Genomic DNA, 18,515 nt, shown 5'->3' on the forward strand with positions numbered 1-18,515 from the left:
TTTAAAAAAAAATCTAATTCTATTCTAATATGTGAAAATCTAGACTGTAGTACCAGATACAGTGGAAGCATCTTTGATCTGGGGATCTTCTCTACCCTGATCTTACGATCAGAGGGTTCATCTCTGCCTTGAACTCACTGTGTCTTTGGGAACATCACCTCATCCCTTTGTGCTTCTATTTTCTCTTCTACAAAAAAATAATAGAAGTGGGGACACCTGGGTGGCTCAGTCGGTTAAGCGTCTGCCCTGGGCTCTGGTCATGATCTCAGGGTCCTGGGATCCAGCCCCATATCAGGCTCCCTGCTCAGCGGGGAGTCTGCTTCTCCCTCTCCCACTGATCCTCCTCCCCACTTGTGCTCTCTTTTTCTCTGTCTCAAATAAATAAATAAAATCTTAAAAAAAAAATAATAGAAGTGGTAGATTAGGTCAGTGATCATCAAATATTTTTAAAATGTAGCTTCCTGAGCTCCGTTTCAGATCCACTTGACCGAATTTGTGGAAGTGGAGCCTGTGAAGTTTCGATGATTAAAAAACCAACCAATACACAGAACTGAGGTAATTCTAATGATGAGTCAAGTCTGGAAACCATCAGATAGGTGGTGTCTGAGGTCCCTTCCAGCTCTAACATTCTGATTATCTGTCAGTGACCCATGAGTAACAAGGCTGTTAGAGAAATGTGAAGACCCTGGGTAATCAAGGGAGCCAAAACTATCTCAGTGGTAATCTTTTCCATGTGGGGGAGCAAGCCGTATGGATATTCAAGAAAGTATATTCTCAACAGAGGAACTAGTAAGGACAGAGATCCTAAGACAGAGTCATGCTTGCTGTGCACCCTAAAAAGAAAAATATTGCCTAGGGGCAAAAATGGTTTGGATTCAGAGAGTCAATGGTCCTTCCTGGGAATGTGAATGGGCCCAGGGTGGGCTGCTAGGTAGGGCTAGCAGCTGCACGGTATGATATGAGAGGCAGGTCGGAGGTTGTCTGCTCCCTGTTCTCTCTCCCATTGGCCCTTGCTTGATAACAATAATTCCTATTATTAGAACCTCATTTTTTTTTTTTTTTTTTTTTTGTATTTAAGCATGTTCTCTCAAGGCAGTGATACCTTAGTGTGAACTATTATGAGAACTTGTTCCTCAGTAGCGAAGAACAAGACGGTATGAAAGGACTGGGCTCGTTCTGTAGAGCGGCGTATGAGGGCTGACCTTCTTTCCAGCTGAGTGGACAAGCTGAGGGGAGACAGCCTAAAACCCAGCTGAACAGGGACAGAGACTTTTAATGGTCATATCCAAAGCTCAAATAATATGTCTTTGGTTTTCATCTTCATGGGAAATTCTCTAGCAGACTATAACAGACCAAAATGATCTTCAGAGAATAATCCTACCACAAACTTTAAAAACTAGTGCTCATTACTGAAAGTTCCTGTATTTTAGAAGTTCCTTTGACAATTGAAAAACCTTTTTCCTTTTAAATAGACTTTATTTTTTAGGGCAGCTTTAGGTTCACATCAAAATCAGCAAGTGCAGAGAGTTCCTCTGTACTCTCTGCCCCACACGTCACACGTGCACAGCCTCCCCTACTATCAGTGTCCTACATCAGAGTGGTACATTTGTTACAGTTGATGAACCTACACTGAGATATCGTTAGCACTCCACACCATAGTTTACATTAAGGTTCACTCTTGGTGTTATACACCCTGTGGGTTTTGATAAATGTATAATGAAATGTACCCATCATTATCGTATCAGTACAGATTAGTTTCACTGCCCTAAAAAAATCCTCTGTGCTCTGCCTCTTCATCTCTCCCTAACCCCTGGCAACCACTTACCTTTTTACTGTCTCCATAGTTTTGCCTTTTCTAGAATGTCATTTGGTTGGAATCATACGGTATGTAGCCTTTTTAAATTGGCTTCCTTCACTTAGTAGTATGCATTAAAGCTTCCTCCATGTCTTTTCATGGCTCATTAGCTCATTTCTCTTTACCACTGAATAGAATTCCGTTGTCTGGATGTAGCACAGTTTATTTATCCATTCACCTACTGAAGGACATGTTGGTTGCTTCCAAGTTTTGGCAGTTATGAACAAAGCTGCTGTAAACATCTCTGTGTGGGTTTTTGTATGGAAGTAAGTTTTACTCCTTTTGGTAAACATCAAGGAGTGTGATTGCTGCATTGTAAGGTAAGAGTTTGTTTAGTTTTGTAAGAAAGCACCATACTTCCCAAGTGGTTGTACCATTTTGCATTCCCACCAGCAGTGAATGACAGTTCATGTTATTCCACATGCTTGTCAGTATTTGGTTTTGTCAGCGTTCTGGATTTTGGCCATCCTAATAGGAGTGTAGTGGTATCTCACTATTGTCTTAATTTGTATTCCTCTAATGACATATGATGTGGAGCATCACTGATACGTTTTTCTGCCATCTATATATCTTTTTTGTGGGGCTTCTGTTCAGATCTTTGCCCATTTTTCAGTTGGGTGGTTCATTTTCCTGTTGTTGAGTTTTGTGAGTTCTTTGTATATTTTGGATAACAAGCCTCTATCAAATACATCTTTTGTAAATATTTTCTCAATCTGTGGCTTATCCTCTCATTTTCTTGTTTTGTCCTTCACAGTTGAGAAGTTTTAAATTTTAATAAAGTCCAGGTTATCAGTTATTTCTTTCATGACCTGTGCTTTTGGTGGTCATCACCATGTCCACGGCCCTTGAGGTTTTTGTTCTATGTTATCTTCAAGGAGTTCTGTAGTCTTTCATTTTACATTTGGGTCTGTGATTTCATTTTGAGTTACATTCTTGTGAAGGATTTAAGGTCTGTGTCAAGATTCATTTTTTTTGCATGTGGATGTCCATTTGTTCCAGCACCATTTTTGGAAAGGCTGTCTTTTCTCCATTGTATTACCTGTACTTTATTCAGTCAAAGATCAGTTGACTGTATTTGTGTGAATCTGTTTCTGGGCTCTCTATTCTTTTCTTTTGATCTATTTGTCTCTTCTTTCATCACTACCATCCTGTATTGGTTACTGTAATTTTATAGTAAGTCTTGAAGTTGGGTAGTTGTAGTCTTCCAGTTTTGCTCTTATCCTTCAATATTGTGTTGGGTCTTCTGGGTACTTTGCCTCCACACACGAACTTTGGAATGAATTTGTTTATATCCACAGAATAACGTGCTGGAATTTTGATTGGGATTGTATTGAATCTATAGATCAAGTTGGGAAGAACTGGCATCTTGACTCTTCCTATCCATGACCATGGAATATCTCTCCATTTATTTAGTTCTTTGATTTCTTTTATCAGAGTTTTATAGTTTTCTTTTATAGATTTTGTATGTATAATTTTAAATTCCACTTGTTAATTGCTGGTATATGAAATAATTTTTAAAAATATTTTAACGTATATTTTCCAGAGCATGATTGCATTTAAGTCAAGCTAGCTACTTTCCCCTTTTCTTTTTCTTTTTTTTTTTTTTGGTTTTTTAAAAAGTTTTATTTATTTAAGTAATCTCTACACCCAACGTGGGACTTGAACTAACAACCCAAGATCAAGAGTCACGTGTTCTTCCAACTGAGCCAGCCAGGCACCCCCTCCCCTTTTCTTTTTAAATTCCTCCATCTTTTTCTTTTCTTTGTTACTAAACTTATTTTAAGATTTTTCTTTTTTTTTTTTTTAAAGAATTTATTTGAGAGAGTGAGAGAGAGAGAGAGAGAGAGAGAGCACAAGATGGGGGAGCGGGAGAGGGAGAAGCAGACTCCCTGCTGAGCAGGGAGCCCGATGCGGGACTCGATCCCGGGACTCCGGGATCATCACCTGAGCCGAAGGCAGTTGCTTAACCAGCTGAGCCACCCAGGTGCCCTTATTTTAAGATTTTTCTTAAATATTTTTTCTGATTATCAAAATGATACAATTTTATTATAAAACATTTGGAAGGTGTAAGCAAATACAAAAATGAAAATTCAAGTTACTCATAATGCTATCACACAAATTTTACTAATACTTTTATTTTCTTGCAGTCTTTTTTTTTTTTAAGATTTTATTTATTTTTTTAGAGAGTGAGCAAGTGAGTGAGGGGAGGGGCAGAGGGAGAGGGAGAGAATCTCAAGCAGACTCCCTGCTGAGCAAGGAGCCCAATGTAGGGCTCAAACTCACAACCCTGACATCATGACCTGAGCTGAAATCAAGAGTCAGAAGCATAACTGACTGAGCCACCCAGGCGCCCCTCATACAGTCCTTTTTTGGTACATGGATATAAGCTGTATTATATTAACTGAATCATGTTGTATTTATCAAGTTATATAATCTGCTTTTTTACTCAGTATAACATTTTCCCCATGTTATTAAAATGTTTTAGAGAACAAATTTTAATGACTTCATAGTATGTTCTTACATGGATGAATTCAAAAACTTAGGGTATGTTCTGGTAGTGGATGTTTAGGTTTCCAGTTTTTGACTGCTAACAATGCATAGAAAGAAACTTATTTTGGTTCACATTTCTAACATTCTCCTTGGGAGATAATTTTCCTTGTAGGAAATTTGAGGGAGACAATTGAGAGATAGAAATTGGTCAGATAGATAGAAACCAAAATATATCTACATTTGGAAAATGGTTAGTGTGTGTAACCACAAGGAGCTGCCTTAATAACCTCAAAATTAGACTTCTTCACACACCTTGTCATAAGCAGCCTAGGACACCTACAAGCCTTGCCACATAGGGGTTCACCCCTGTAAAACTTGATGTTGAGTAGTAGTGGAGGATCAGAATAGTTTGTGTGTGCTCTGCAGCCAGATAGATACCAAAGAATAAAGGAAAATTTATCAATCAGAACTCATTCTTCTTCCCCTGGGAAGGAATCTTATACAAATTGGGATTGTGCCTCTACTTGGAAACCTGAAGCAAAGGTAAAGAGACCCACCCAGCTCTAACATCTTTTGTAGGTTGAATCACCTTTTTTTTTTTTTTTTGAGATTGATTGATTGATTGATTTCAGAAAGAGAGAGTGACAGAGAGGGAGCACACAGAGAGAGAGGGAGAGGGGGAAGCAGATTCCCTGCTGAGCAGGGAGCTCGACACAAGGCTTCATCCCAGGACCCTGGGACCATGACCTGAGCCGAAGGCAGATTGAGCATCTGTAGGTTGAATCACTTTTTAAAGGGTATAAATGCAGGGTTTTTTTTCCTTAACATTTTAAAAAGCATTTTGTCTATCTGTCTTCAGAATTAATGCATTCACTTAGTTCAATAATAATTGTTCCTACCTCCTTATTTTTACCCATGCCCTTTTAGGTGATCAGTTTTACTAGTTTTTTACAAATCCTTTTTTTTCTCATTTAAAAACCCATTTAGCATTTTCTTTTTTTTTTACTCCAGCATTCTCCCCTTTCCTGATGGCTCCATTTTGATCTTTGCTGAGTCCTCTTTTTCTCCGAACCTGTTAATGTTGGCGTGCTTGAAGACTCAGTCCTTGGACCTCTTTTCTGCCCACACTCACTTCCTTAAGTGATCTCATCCAGCCTTTGGCTTTAAATACCATCTGTATTCCAACAACTCCCACATTTATAACTCCAGCCCAGACATTTTCCCTGGCCTCCAGATTTGTATATCCAACAACTTACCTCACCTGCAGCCTTCTCCATCTTGATGATTCTAGTTATGGGACTCATCTTTTTCTTTTTTTTTTCTTCCTTACACACTGTATCCTATCCATAGCAACTCCAACTGGCTCTACCCTCAAATGCTACCCAGAATCTGGCTACTTCTGAACCACCTCCACTATTACAACCTAGTCTATGTTAGCATCATCTCTCTTCTTCTTTTTTTTTCTCTCAATTTAACTATTTATTTTATTTTATTTTTTCATCATGATAAGTGTACTCTTTAATGGCCATCCCCTATTTCCCTCATCACCCTCCCCACCTCCCCTCTCCCTCCCTCTCTGTGTGCTCCCTCGCTCTCTCTTTCTTCAGTCTTAAAAAAAAAGGTGATTCAATCTACAAAAGATGTTAGAGCTGGGAGGGTCTCTTTACCTTTGCTTCAGGTTTCCAAGTAGAGGCACAATCCCAATTAGTATAACACTCCTGACACTCCTTAACTCTTAACAGAGTGAAGTCTGTTTCTTGGTTTGTCTATTTCCTTTTTTTTTTTCTTTGCTAGTTTGTTTTGTTTCTTAAATTCCACATATGAATGAGATCATATGGTGTTTGTCTTTCTCTGACTGACTTATTTCAGTCAGCATTATATTCCCTAGCAATGTTGTTGCAAATGGCAATATTTCACTCTTTTTTATGGCTGAATAATATTCAATTGTTTATATACACACCACATCTTCTTTATCCATTCATCTATCAGTGGACACTTCGGCTGCTTTGGTAATTTGGCTATTGTAAATAATGCTGCGATAAACATAGGGGTGCAGGTATCCTTCTGAATTGATTGATTGATTGATTGATTGATTGTAATTTTGGTGTAAATACCCAGTAGTGCGATTCCTGGATCATAGGGTAGTTCTATTTTTAATTTTCTGAGGAACCTCAAAGGGATTGCATTTTAATTTTCTTATGAAATATTTCAACCATACAGAAAACATAGAACATGTTATAATAACCATATGTGTACCCACGACCCAGTTTTCTTAAATCTTACCATTTTGCCACTTTTGCTTCACATATATAATTAAAAACAAAAAATCTAAAACACTAGGGTAACAGATGTTGCTTCCTACAAAACCCTTACTGGGCCCAGTCTTTTCCCTCTCTTCCTTCCAGAGGTAACCACATTCTGAATATTTGCTTCTGCATATTATTAGTTTACTGGCCATGATGTATCGATAAATAATACTGGGTCACACATATTTAACATTATAGAACAAATATCATACTGTACATATTATTTTGAAGCTTATATATATATGTTTATATATATGTTTTTGAGATTTATTCATATTCATGTAGTTCTAGTTCAGTAATTCTAAATTCAGTATAGCATACTACAATTTATCCATTAGTCTATTGATGAACATTTTGATTTTTTTAAATAGATTTTTACTGTTATAAACAATGTTGCAGTAAATAGTATTACACTTGTCTTTTTCCACATATCTCCATGGATTTCCAATGGGTGTAGTGGAATTGTTAGGTTTTAGAATATATATATATATTTAGAATATATGAATATTACTAGATATTCTCCAGAGTAGTTGCCTCAACTCCTTTCCCAACAGCAATGCATGACTGTTCCCATTGCTCATCATTCTTGGTTGGGGGAGGGGGTGTACAGAAAATGTATCTTGTTTTCTTTTGAAACATCTTTGTGGAGATGTAATTCACATACCATACAATCCACCCACCTAAAGTGTGTATATACTTGGGTGGATTTTAGCATAGTCACAGAATTGTGCAGTCATCACCACCCTTCACTTCAGAACATTGTCATTACCCCCAGAAGACACCCCACACAAGATTTAACTAATTTACTATCTGTCTCTGTACATTTGCCTATTCTGGACATTTTCTGTAAATGGAATCATACAACACATGATTCTTTGTGATTGACTTCTTTCACTTCTTTCACTTCCCATGCTTTCAGGGTTCACCCATGTTCTAGCATGTATTAGTGCTTTATTCCTTTTTATGGCCGAATGATATTCTATTGTATGGATGTGCCATGTTTTATTTATCCAGTGGTGTTCATGTGTTTTTCCCCCCCCCCCACCTTTTGGCTGTCGTGAATAATGCTGCATAAACATTCCTGTACATGTTTCTATGTGGACGTTTTTTGGATGAAGAAATCACACTTTGGATGCCCGGAGCAATAGGTAGAGGTCACAGGTGTCTACCTGGTGCAGGTGGGTGAGAAAGCAGCAGGGGTCCTTTCTCCAGCCCTCTTGGCTGCCATTGCTCAGAGTCCCATCCCCCTCCCCCCCCCATCCTTCATGTGGTAGGCATGGCAGTGTGTGTACTTCCTAACCTTGGCTTCAGCCCCTCCCTGCAAGGGCCCGTGGCCGTCCACTTGCCTTTTTGTGCATTAATAAATGTGCTGGCCTCCAATAGCATCTTACCACAGCTACAGACTCCCAGACTGCCAGTCTCTCTCTCTAGGACAGCAGTCCAGTGTTGTCTTTTGAAAGGCTTGTCTTCCCTGCCCAACGAGGGAGAGCATTTTCAGGCAAATTTATCAATTATTTGGGCCATAAATTTAAAAACCAAGCTTAGGAATTGCTGGGCAAGCTCCTGGCCTTGTTTTGTCTGCTTCATCCCCATGCCTCTGCATGGCCAGGAGTGGACTGGAACATCTAGAAGGAACTGATAAACTAATCTTGCTCTTTACCTAGAACAGAATATTCTTGTAAGTTTTGCTTTCAGAGGTCAGAACTTTTCTCCCTTTTTCTTTTTCTTTTCTTCTTTTTTTTAATATTTTATTTACTTGACAGAGGAAGCAAGAGAGGGAACACAAGCAGAAGGAGTGGAAGAGGGAGAAGCAGGCTTCCCACGGAGCAGAACCCTGGGATCATGACCTGAGCTGAAGGCAGACTCTTAACGATTGAGCCACCCAGGCGCCCCTCTCTTTTTCTACTTTTTAAAATTCAATTTATATAAACTAAATTTTTAAATATTTCTTTTGTGTAGAAATAAGCAAATACAAATATGTATTCTTCCCTCTTAATCAAAAGGGAGCATGAGACTGACGCGCTGCCCACTGCGCTAAGAAGGCACCTAAAAAACCTTATGGAGAGAACCATGCTTTTGACCTTTGGAAACCTCCAGGAAAATAGAATTATAACCTTATCTGTGTACAATTTAAATGGATCTGGAATTAATATACAAGCCAGTGTCTTAAATATCTATTTGTTATTAGTATATTATTTCCCTGCGTGGGTGAGGGAGGTGGGGAAACCTTACTTTCAGGAGAAGATATGATACCATGTTTTTGCAAGTTAACTTGTAGCAGGGCCATTGGCATTCAGTAATCCTGAAATATAGTAATAAATGTTGACTGTTTTGGTTATGCTGACAAGAGTATGGGAGAATTAGTTTAATGAATATTGAATTAAAACATGCATATAGAGATGAACAGCAAAGCTTTTTTTTTTTTTTTTTTAAGTAATCTCTGCACCCACCATGGGACTCAAACTCATGATCCTGAGATCAAAAGTCGCATGCTCTTCTGACTGAGCCAGCCAGGCACGCCCCTGCCCCCTCCTTTTTTTTTTTTTTAAGTACAGGTAGCTTCTAGCTTAAAGATACCAGAAAAGAACATGTAGTGCTCTTTTATGAATTAAAGGAATTATTTTGGAAAATATGGGCCATATTTAAAGATTGTGAGTTTTTAAAGGGGAGAAAGGGGGAAAAACCTATAAACAATAACAAGAACATCTGGCCGGGATGGCATCCTAGTTGGCATAGCACAGTCACGTGGCCCCTCAGAGTCCCTCTTGCCTCGGAAGAACTTGTACTTTTCCTCTGCGGATTTCATTAGCATCTTTTGAAAGTTCTATCGATTAAAGATGTGTTTATATTAATAGCATGTTTGTTAAAGTATAGAGTATATCTAGGAGCATTAAGGGATGCTGTGCAGGAATGTGGATTAATTCATTTGATTGCTTTCCTCTTAGTACCTGGCTGGGGTCATCTGTTCTAAATCACACTGCGTCTACTTTATAGATGATTTGGAATTCTCGTGTGTTAGAGTTGGAAGGATGAGACCTTGAGGGGTGATTTTAGCCCCAGCCCATCATTTTTTTTTTTTTTAAGATTTTATTTATTTATTCATGAGCAACAGAGAGAAACAGAGGGAGAAGCAGGCTCCCAAGGAGCGGGAAGCCCGATGCGGGACTCGATCCCAGGACCCTGGGATCATGACCCGAGCCAGAGGCAGACGCTTAACCATCTGAGCCACCCAGGCGCCCTTTTTTTTTTTTTTTTTAAGATTTTATTTATTTATTCATGAGAGACAGAGAGAAACAGAGGGAGAAGCAGGCTCCCAAGGAGCCCATTATTTTTATAGAGGAAGAAACATTGGACTACGAGATGAAGGGGTGTGACCGGGATTAGGCCATCGATCCCGCTTAGAACTCAGGCATTCTGACTTCTGCCCAGTGCAGTGCTCTGTGGTTTTGTCAATGCCATGGGGGCCTTAGGGCAGTAGGGCGTGGGTGATGGTGCAATGAGGGCTACACATGAACTTTACCTACTTCACAGTTTTACTTGACATGACCCTGAATTCAGGTTGAAAGAGGAGGGGAATTTGGTCTTTTCCTCCTCTGTACTTCATAGTTCACGGTACATAGTACCCAAACCTCAGACTATTTTGTGACTCATAATGTTTTGTTATTGCTGTGTGAAACCATAAAGACTTATGTGGTTTTAGCTTGTGACCCTTGCAACCATTTGTAGTATTGTTTCAGCGGGAGGGAGAAATGAGTTCTGAGTTACAGCCTACTTGCACATAAACTTTGATGGTCTTCTTTGTTAGGAATTCGTTATATTTGGGATAATGTTAGTGAACTTAATGTTACTTATTCCAGTCTCTTGACCTTCCCTAAGACATAGTAAGCATTACATTGGTCAACAATCCCTTATCCTACAATTCTAAAATCCCAAAATCTGTGAAAAGATTTTTTTGGAATTAACCTGAACTATTGTGAGGCTGTGCATAATTTCTGTCTAATCTACTCAGCGTAAATATTCATAACTTGGCCGGGTGTAATATTAATTTGTTTTATTTGGGGATTTGGTTATACCTGGAATCCTGGAGGAGGTATCACATAACATGTGGTATGAGCTTCTTTCTGAAATATAAAAAATTCAGGATTCTTAAACACCTGTCCCCAAAGATCTCAGTGAAAGGATTGTGTGTCTGAACTTACCTCTGACTTATGCTTTGCAGGTTTCAGAGTACTTTCATACTTAGTCTCTGTTTTTCCCAACAACCTTGTGAGACATATAAGGCAGATAGATACACTTAGGGAAAGGTGAGCCCTAGATAAGTGCTTTCCTGAAGTCACCTGGGTTGAAAGTGGTAGAGCTAGAGTTAAAAGTTCTCTTTATCCTGGTGAATACCAATTCATGTCCCAAGCATCACATCCTCTGCGACTTTCATCCATCCTTTACCCGTGTGATGTGGACTTGACCTCTTCATCCTTTAAGTTCTATAAGCCATCTGGACATTAATCTCAGTATCTGTGACAGTGTAGTTTACGTAAGTGTTTATATGTTGGCCTTCCCATATCAGGCTGTAAGCCTTTTGAGGTAGGAAATGGATCTAGTTAATTTCTGTTCCTGGTATCTTTCATGGTACCTGGGTCAAGCCAGGTCCTAAAAGTGTGTGGAAGGAGTGAATGCAGGAGTGTGCTTTGAGGCTCATGTTACTTACAATGCTCTTTCCACACCGTATGGCTGATTATAGGGATTTATTCTTTCATTCTACACAGTTCTTCTACAAAAGGAGTAAAGGATTTACGTATCACCTACTTTCTTAAAGACAAGGTTGCAACCAATAGCCAATAGAAATTTCTTTTGGTAAAATAATAGTGGGATACATTTATTTGGAATCATTTTTAAATTATATCTGTAGGCTAGCTTCATGTATTAAAGCTTCTGATAAGAATTGGAATCTTTAAGTACTTTTTTACTATACTCTTGACCACACAACAGTAATTCAGTGGTAAATTTTTATGAGTGCCTCTGAAACTAAACTTGGCAAGTTGTGTACAAAGACTTTTACAGTACAAAATAGGAATGTCAACTAATTTGCAAATTACTTTTCCTGTTTCCTCTTTTCCTGAGAGTGCTAACCCAGACCAAAAAAAAAAAAAAAAAAGGATTCCAAATTTGTTACTGCCATCTATTTACAAAATTTTTTTCTTGAAATAAATAGCTTGTTACTGAGTGGGAAATAATGTACATTTGTGCTGACAGGGTGAACTCTGATTGCCATCTCAAATACAATTTTTTCCCCTTTTCTCCATCTTCCATCTTCCTGTATTTTTAGACAAGAGTCATTAGGTCTTCCTCACTATTCTTGAGCAAACCTTTTGAAAGTGGTTCTATTTGTTTTCAGAAACTTTTTTTGTGAAAGAGAAGAGGAGCAGTGAGAGTTGGCAGAAAAAAGAACATAGAATAGGGTTTAAGAGTAAAATATCATCATAAATACTATATAGTAAGTTTCATCAGAGTGGGAATTATGATTTGTTCATTGCTGTATCCCAGGGCTTGGAAGGATGCTTGGCACACAGTAGGCATGCAGGAGCTACTTGTTAAATGGATAATATTGCCATTTTCTGTTGTGATTGTTACTGTTGTTTTTGTTTTGTCTTGTTTAATTTTACTTTTTCTTGGACAATTTAAAGTTCCCTATCATACCTGACTCTTTAAACATTCACATTCTTGGATCACAGGACTGCCCTGTAAACTCTTCTTGTGAACTTGTTTTTGAGTATATAGGGTTATTTCCTTGGGTGAGAGCCAGAGGGGGGGAAAAAAAATGAAGTATTCATCTTTCATAGATCATGTTTCACATAGGCATACTTGAGCCCAATTCTAGCGGGACTCCTATAAAAGTTCAAAGGACCAATCAAACACCAACACTAGAACTGGTCTTGGAGGATGTTGCAAATCCTACAACTACTTCTCTCATCCTTGCTAGCCATGACTCCTTGAAACCCTGGGTATGCAAGTCACTATCACCATCCTCTTTGCTCTGAAGATGGTTTTCTCAAACAGCTTTAGTTCTCCTAAAACACAGGTCATATTATGTCATTCCGCTCCTCAGAAAGTTGGAATGGCACACCATTGCTTTGTAGAACAAACATATATACATTCCCTGGGATAGCATTCAGGGCTGTCCATGAGTAGTCCTAAACTGTCTTTCTAGCCTCATTTCCTGTGTAATTCTTCTGCTGTAGACATAATCCAACCAACAAAGACTTTGACTTTGTATCATTTGATTTTTTGTGTTTGTGCCATGCCCTTATTCTGCAATGACTAACTCCCCTGTTTACGTGGAATCCTTGCTGTCCTTTCTAACTTCATCGGTTCAAATATTGGTGCTTCTGGGAATGTTTTCCTGTTTTTTTCCCTTGCTTTCTATATTCTGCCTTGTCCTTTTATTTTCATGTAGTTTCCCATATAATTGTGTCTTCTGGATTTTAAATTCATTGAGAATAAGGACTTTATCCAGTTCTTATTTATTGTATCTCCCGCCCTCCTCCCCAGTGCCAGCCTTCTTTGGCTTTCTTGGCTGTGGCAGTGTAACTCCACAATCTGTCATCACCTTCCCTCTGTGTCTGTGTCCAAATTTCCCTTCTCTTATGAGGACACTAGTCATTGGATTAAAGCCCATCCTAACCTAGTATGATTTCATCTTCACTTGATTACATCTGCAAAGACCCTTTTTCCAAACAAGGTCATATTCACAGGTACTGGGAATTAGGAATTGAGGGGAATTGAGGGACATGATTCAACCCACAACACATGGTTATATATATTTTATTTTTACATTTTTTTATTTAAATTCAATTAGCCAACATATAGTACATCATTAGTTTCAGATGGGTTATATATATATATAAAATAATTGTTTTCTGTACTTAACTCCTTTGAACTATTGCTTGTCACCTTTCAGGTAAGTAATTTAGACTTTGGTCACTTTCTTCCTGCTCTTGAGTAGTTCCAGAAATAAGGTCTGGTATCAGTTCCTGGCAGATTTTAGCATCATGGAATCTTAAAACTGACGAGGGTCCATCTAAGTCCTTTTGTTTAAATTTTACAGTAAGAAAAGGTAGATAAACCATCTTATTTTCTTTTGCCTACAGTCAGACATCTGTGGCCATAGATAGACAAATCATACCAGGGACCAGTATTCTGTCCTTGCTTTCAACCAAAGCAAAGAAATGAGGTAGTTCTGATTAGAATAAACATCTTTCAAATAGGTATCTTAAGGCAAAAGCCCAAGGCTTATTTTTTCATACCTCTTTGAGTTTTGCAGAGTTGCCCTCAGTAAAACACCAGGAACCATGGTTGGTGCTCACAGAAGCCCCACAATAACTTGGTTGAACGTTGAAGGGAATGCGGACACACAGAAGATACATGTGATGATGACTAACTGAAGCCTTGTATTAGGGAGGATGGTAGGGGAAAGAGCTGACAGTGTGCTGGGGTATTTCCCTACATTATCTCCTTTAATCTTCACACCAGAGCCCACTGGTGCTGCTTGGGGGGGCCTTGCCCAAGGCAGTCACACCAGTGGGAGGCGGAGCTGAGACTTGATCCCAGGCCTCTCTTACTCTGAAGCACTTAGTTAATCTCCTTTGTCCTGCCTGTATTTTCTTTGTCAAATTACTCAGCTGTAATTTCCTCTACTAATACTAGTAATGACAGCTGACAAGATTTTTTTTTTTAAAGATTTTATTTGTTTATTCATGAGAGACAGAGAGAGAGACAGAGGCAAAGGGAGAAGCAGGCTCCCAAGGAGAAGGGAGCCTGATACGGGACTCGATCCCAGGACCCTGGGATCATGACCTGAGCCAAAGGCAGACACTTAACCATCTGAGCCACCCAGGCACCCGACAGCTGACAAGATTTTAATTAGGTATTAAATAAGACAATATTCATGTGGAAGAAGGAGAGTGGAGTTTGCCATATATTTTATAAAACATACCTTTTTAAGGTATTTGGGTCAAAAAATTAGACAGTTTAATATATGCAATTTCCCTTTCCATATCTTTTATTTCCATTCTTTTAAAATTGGAAAAATAGCATGACATTTAATAAGGTGGTATGATCATTAAAATCTCGGCTCTTCTAGTCAGGCTGTCCTCAGTTTGAGATTGGAGTTGTGGTTACCCCTCAAAAGGATTGAACAACTTGTTTCATAAATTATGAAGCTATTTTGGCAAAGTGTAATTGTTGGGGCAAAATAAGTCGAACGTGAAAAAAAGACAAACCCTCTTTGCTTTCTCACTTTTCAACAACTTTAGCCTGTGTACTATGTTTTAATAATTTTGGAGGCTATTTTTTTTTTAAGGTTTTTTTTTTTTAAGGTTTTTTTTAAGTAATCTCTATATCCGGCGTAGGGCTCGAACTTTGTGTAATTTTAAAATTTAGTGGTTTGGGGTACAGTCATCAGGACTTTTTGGGTTGTAAGTGACAGGAAACTAACTCCAGGAATAGTGCTCTCTCGGAAGCAGCCAGCTTCGATTGCCCCCAAGAATCTCTCTCACTCCATTGCTCACCTCTGCTTTCCTCCACATTGACTTCGTTTTCAGAGATAGGCTCTCACATCATAATAGCAAAAAACAGGGTTATCATTTGCCAGCCCAGCAACTGTGTTTGGGGACTGGCTTTCACAGCCTAGCTGGGGGTCTGATTGGCCAGGACTGGATCACAGACGACCTGTGGACTGAGAGAGAAGAAAATGATTTCCAAAATAAGCTTGCCATGTTGTTATCAAAATCAGGAGGAAGGGTTGCCGGACCTGGTAGTTTAGAACATAGGTTGTTATAAGAAGGTACAACCAGAACTTTCTATTTTTGGGGGCTGGGATTTAAGAAAACTAATCTGCTAACTTGAAAGAATATATTCAATATTAACTACCACTGCCTGAAAAAAGAAAGAGCCAGTAATGCACAACTTGTGGTTGGGTACCAGACACTGTATCAGTTTTTTGTTTTGTTTTGTTTTTTTAAATTGTACCATTAACAATTCTCTTAAGTAATTAGTAACATTTTGGAGCCCTTACCACATGTCAGCCTCTATGTGAAACACTTTACATATTTAATTCCCACTGCAGCTTTGTGAGGTTGGCATTAATATTCTCATTGTGCTGATGAAAAAATGGAATCCAGATGTATCTGACTTCCCTGTAGTTGATGATCTTAATACTACATATTACAGTTTGCTTTTGTTAGTCCGTCTCCCTAACTTTCTCTCATCCATATCTGGGGGGCTCTTCCTCCTTCCCCAGCTTTCTGTAGGCAGATAGCACTCCTTTTGCCTGCATCACCCCTGCGTCCCACCCCTAAGTCTTAGCGGGTCTGCCCCCTCTTGAACCCATCTCCAGGATCTGTTTGCTTTCCTCTACCTCAGTTGCTGTCCCTCTCACCTTCCTGACGAAGAGCCTGAACTCTGTTAAGAAATTCTGTCTGGTCTTCTTGCTTCCAGTCTTTCTCTCTCCCCCACCCCTGTTTTCCTTAGAAGAGACAGGTTGAATTTTTAAAAAAAAGTATAGACCTGAGTTTATCAGTCTTTGTTCATCTTGACTTCCCGTTGCACTTAGGGTATGATCTTGGCTCCTTCCTGTCTTCCCAGCCTACCTCTTGAGCTCTTTCTCTGGCCTTTTTTTTTTTTTTCCTCCTTTCTCTTCTACATCTTAGCATGCCCTTCCCTCTTCCTATCCTGTTCTTCATTCTCTTTCTTTCTTTCTTTCTTTCTTTCTTTCTTTCTTTTTAAAGATTTTTTTTTATTTATTAGAGAGAGAGAGCATGAGCAGGGAGGAGGGGCAGAGGGAGAAGCAGGCTCCCCACTGTGCAGGGAGCCCAGTCCAGGGCTCTATCTCAGGACCCTGGGATCATGACCTGAGCCAAAGGCAGATGTTTAACTGACTGAGCCACCCAGGCGCCCCTCACACTTTATTTCTTTAACTCTTACTTCTTTAAGCCCTGTTTAAATGTTACTTCCTTAAATCCTCTGTTTTCCGTGTGTTTTTTTTGTGTGTGTGTGCTTTCTTATTAAGCTCTACACCCAACATGCGGCTTGAACTCAAGACCCCAAGATCAAGAGTCACATGTTCTACCAACTGAACCAGCCAGATGCCTGCTTCACTTCCTTAAATCCTTAGGGACTTCCCTGCTCCTCAGATCTGAAAATCTGAGACTCCTTTACTTTTCCTTTCTGCACTTAGGACAGTCTGTAATTACATATTCATATCATTATTAGCCCAGTATTCCCCACTAAACCACGTTCTCTATGAGGACAGGGACCAGGTCTGTTTAGTTAACTGCTGAATATCTAGCATCAGGACTGCAGTGCCTGAATCATAGTAGGCACGCAAATATGTGTTGAATGGATCAACAGATTGATAACTGAAAATATCCAAAGCAGTGCGTTTTATATTTATTCTTTTTTTTTTCAAGATTTTATTTATTTATTTGACAGAGAAAGACACAGCGAGAGAGGGAACACAAACGGGGAGTGGGAGAGGGAGAAGCAGACTCCCCGCTGAGCAGGGAGCCCGATGCGGGACTCGATCCAGGGACTCCAGGATCATGACCTGAGCCGAAGGCAGTCGCTTAACCAACTGAGCCACCCAGGCGCCCTTATATTTATTCATTTTTTAATTTTTTTAAAAGTAAGCTCTGTGCCCATCATCGGGCCTGAACTCAAGACCTGGAGATCAAGAGTCACAGGCTCTACCACCTGAGCCAGCCAGGTGCCCCAAAGCAGTGCATTTTAAATGATTACCCTTTTTATAGTTCTCGCATTCTCATTTCATTTATTACTCAAGAACAAACTTAGGTTTAGAGCAGTTTTATCCCAGCAACTTTTGGTTTACTTAGGAATGTTAAAGGACAAAAATTTAACCAAGTACATTTGAAGTTCTAATTAGCTCTCTTACTCAATTCATGAGTGGGGCGGCATCCCATCCAGGAAGTAGAGGGGTGCTCTGAGGAGTTGTACAGAATGGACGGTTTTTACAGGAAGGAGGATGGAGCAAGGATTGTTTCAGGCTAGGTCATTTTCCCTCAGGGGGAAGGACAAGGGTCTTATCATGCACATTACCTCGTTTTCTTTAGGCCTGGAGAAGGCCCAGGTGACAGATTACCTCACGTTGGTCAGCAAATTCCTGACTGGTTAATACTGTATTTCTAGGGAAGGTTGAAACTGTAGTTAAGTTAGGTGTTAAGTCCTGGTTTGGTGACTTGGCTTAAGTGACACCATTTTGGGCCTGTGGTTTTCTTTTTAACAGGAATAAGCCATGCTTCCTTTATTGCTGATTGTTATTGTTAGCAATTCAGATTCTTTGCAGTGATGCACTTAATTTTTTTTTTTTAAGATTTTATTTATTTATTTGAGAGAGAGAGCATGAGCAGCGGGGAGGGGTAGAGGGAGAAGCAGACGCCCCGCTGAGCAGGGAGCCCGATGAAGGACTCCATCCCAGGACCCTGAGGTCATGACCTGAGCCAAAGGGGGACGCTTAACCAGCTGAGCCACCCAGGTGCCCCTGCACTTGGTTTTCAAAACTTCTTTATCAGAGCCAGCTATAATAGAGGAAAGTTCTAAATTTTAGGATGTCATTCCACTCCATTTAACCTGAGCCTGGGTAGGTGGAAGAGGAAGAAAGAAGGCCCCGCTCGCTTGCTCCAAATGGTTCCCTGGCCAGTAACGCAGAAGCTTGAACACTCCTGTACATCAGGTGTGCCATCCCAGAATGCAGGCATCCAAATTTAGCTTTCTCTACACATCCTTGTGATTTTTGGTGGCTGTCTTTGCCAGAGTGGCTTTGGAAGGAGATCTTCCCAACCTTTGTCATGGAC

At 39.6% G+C, this 18,515-nt stretch overlaps 1 protein-coding gene across 4 annotated transcripts in view; it reads left to right on the forward strand.

Annotated features, from left to right (window-relative positions):
* FNIP2 (folliculin interacting protein 2) overlaps window positions 1-18,515 on the forward strand; it is a 138,690-nt gene that overhangs the window by 46,417 nt on the left and 73,758 nt on the right. The gene's annotated exons all lie outside the window — the stretch shown is intronic.

This window comes from Mirounga angustirostris, unplaced genomic scaffold, assembly GCF_029215605.1.
Source record: "Mirounga angustirostris isolate CCGP_5_RB_7025 unplaced genomic scaffold, mMirAng1.0.hap1 SCAF_2, whole genome shotgun sequence".
NCBI classification, from domain to species: Eukaryota; Metazoa; Chordata; class Mammalia; order Carnivora; family Phocidae; genus Mirounga; species Mirounga angustirostris.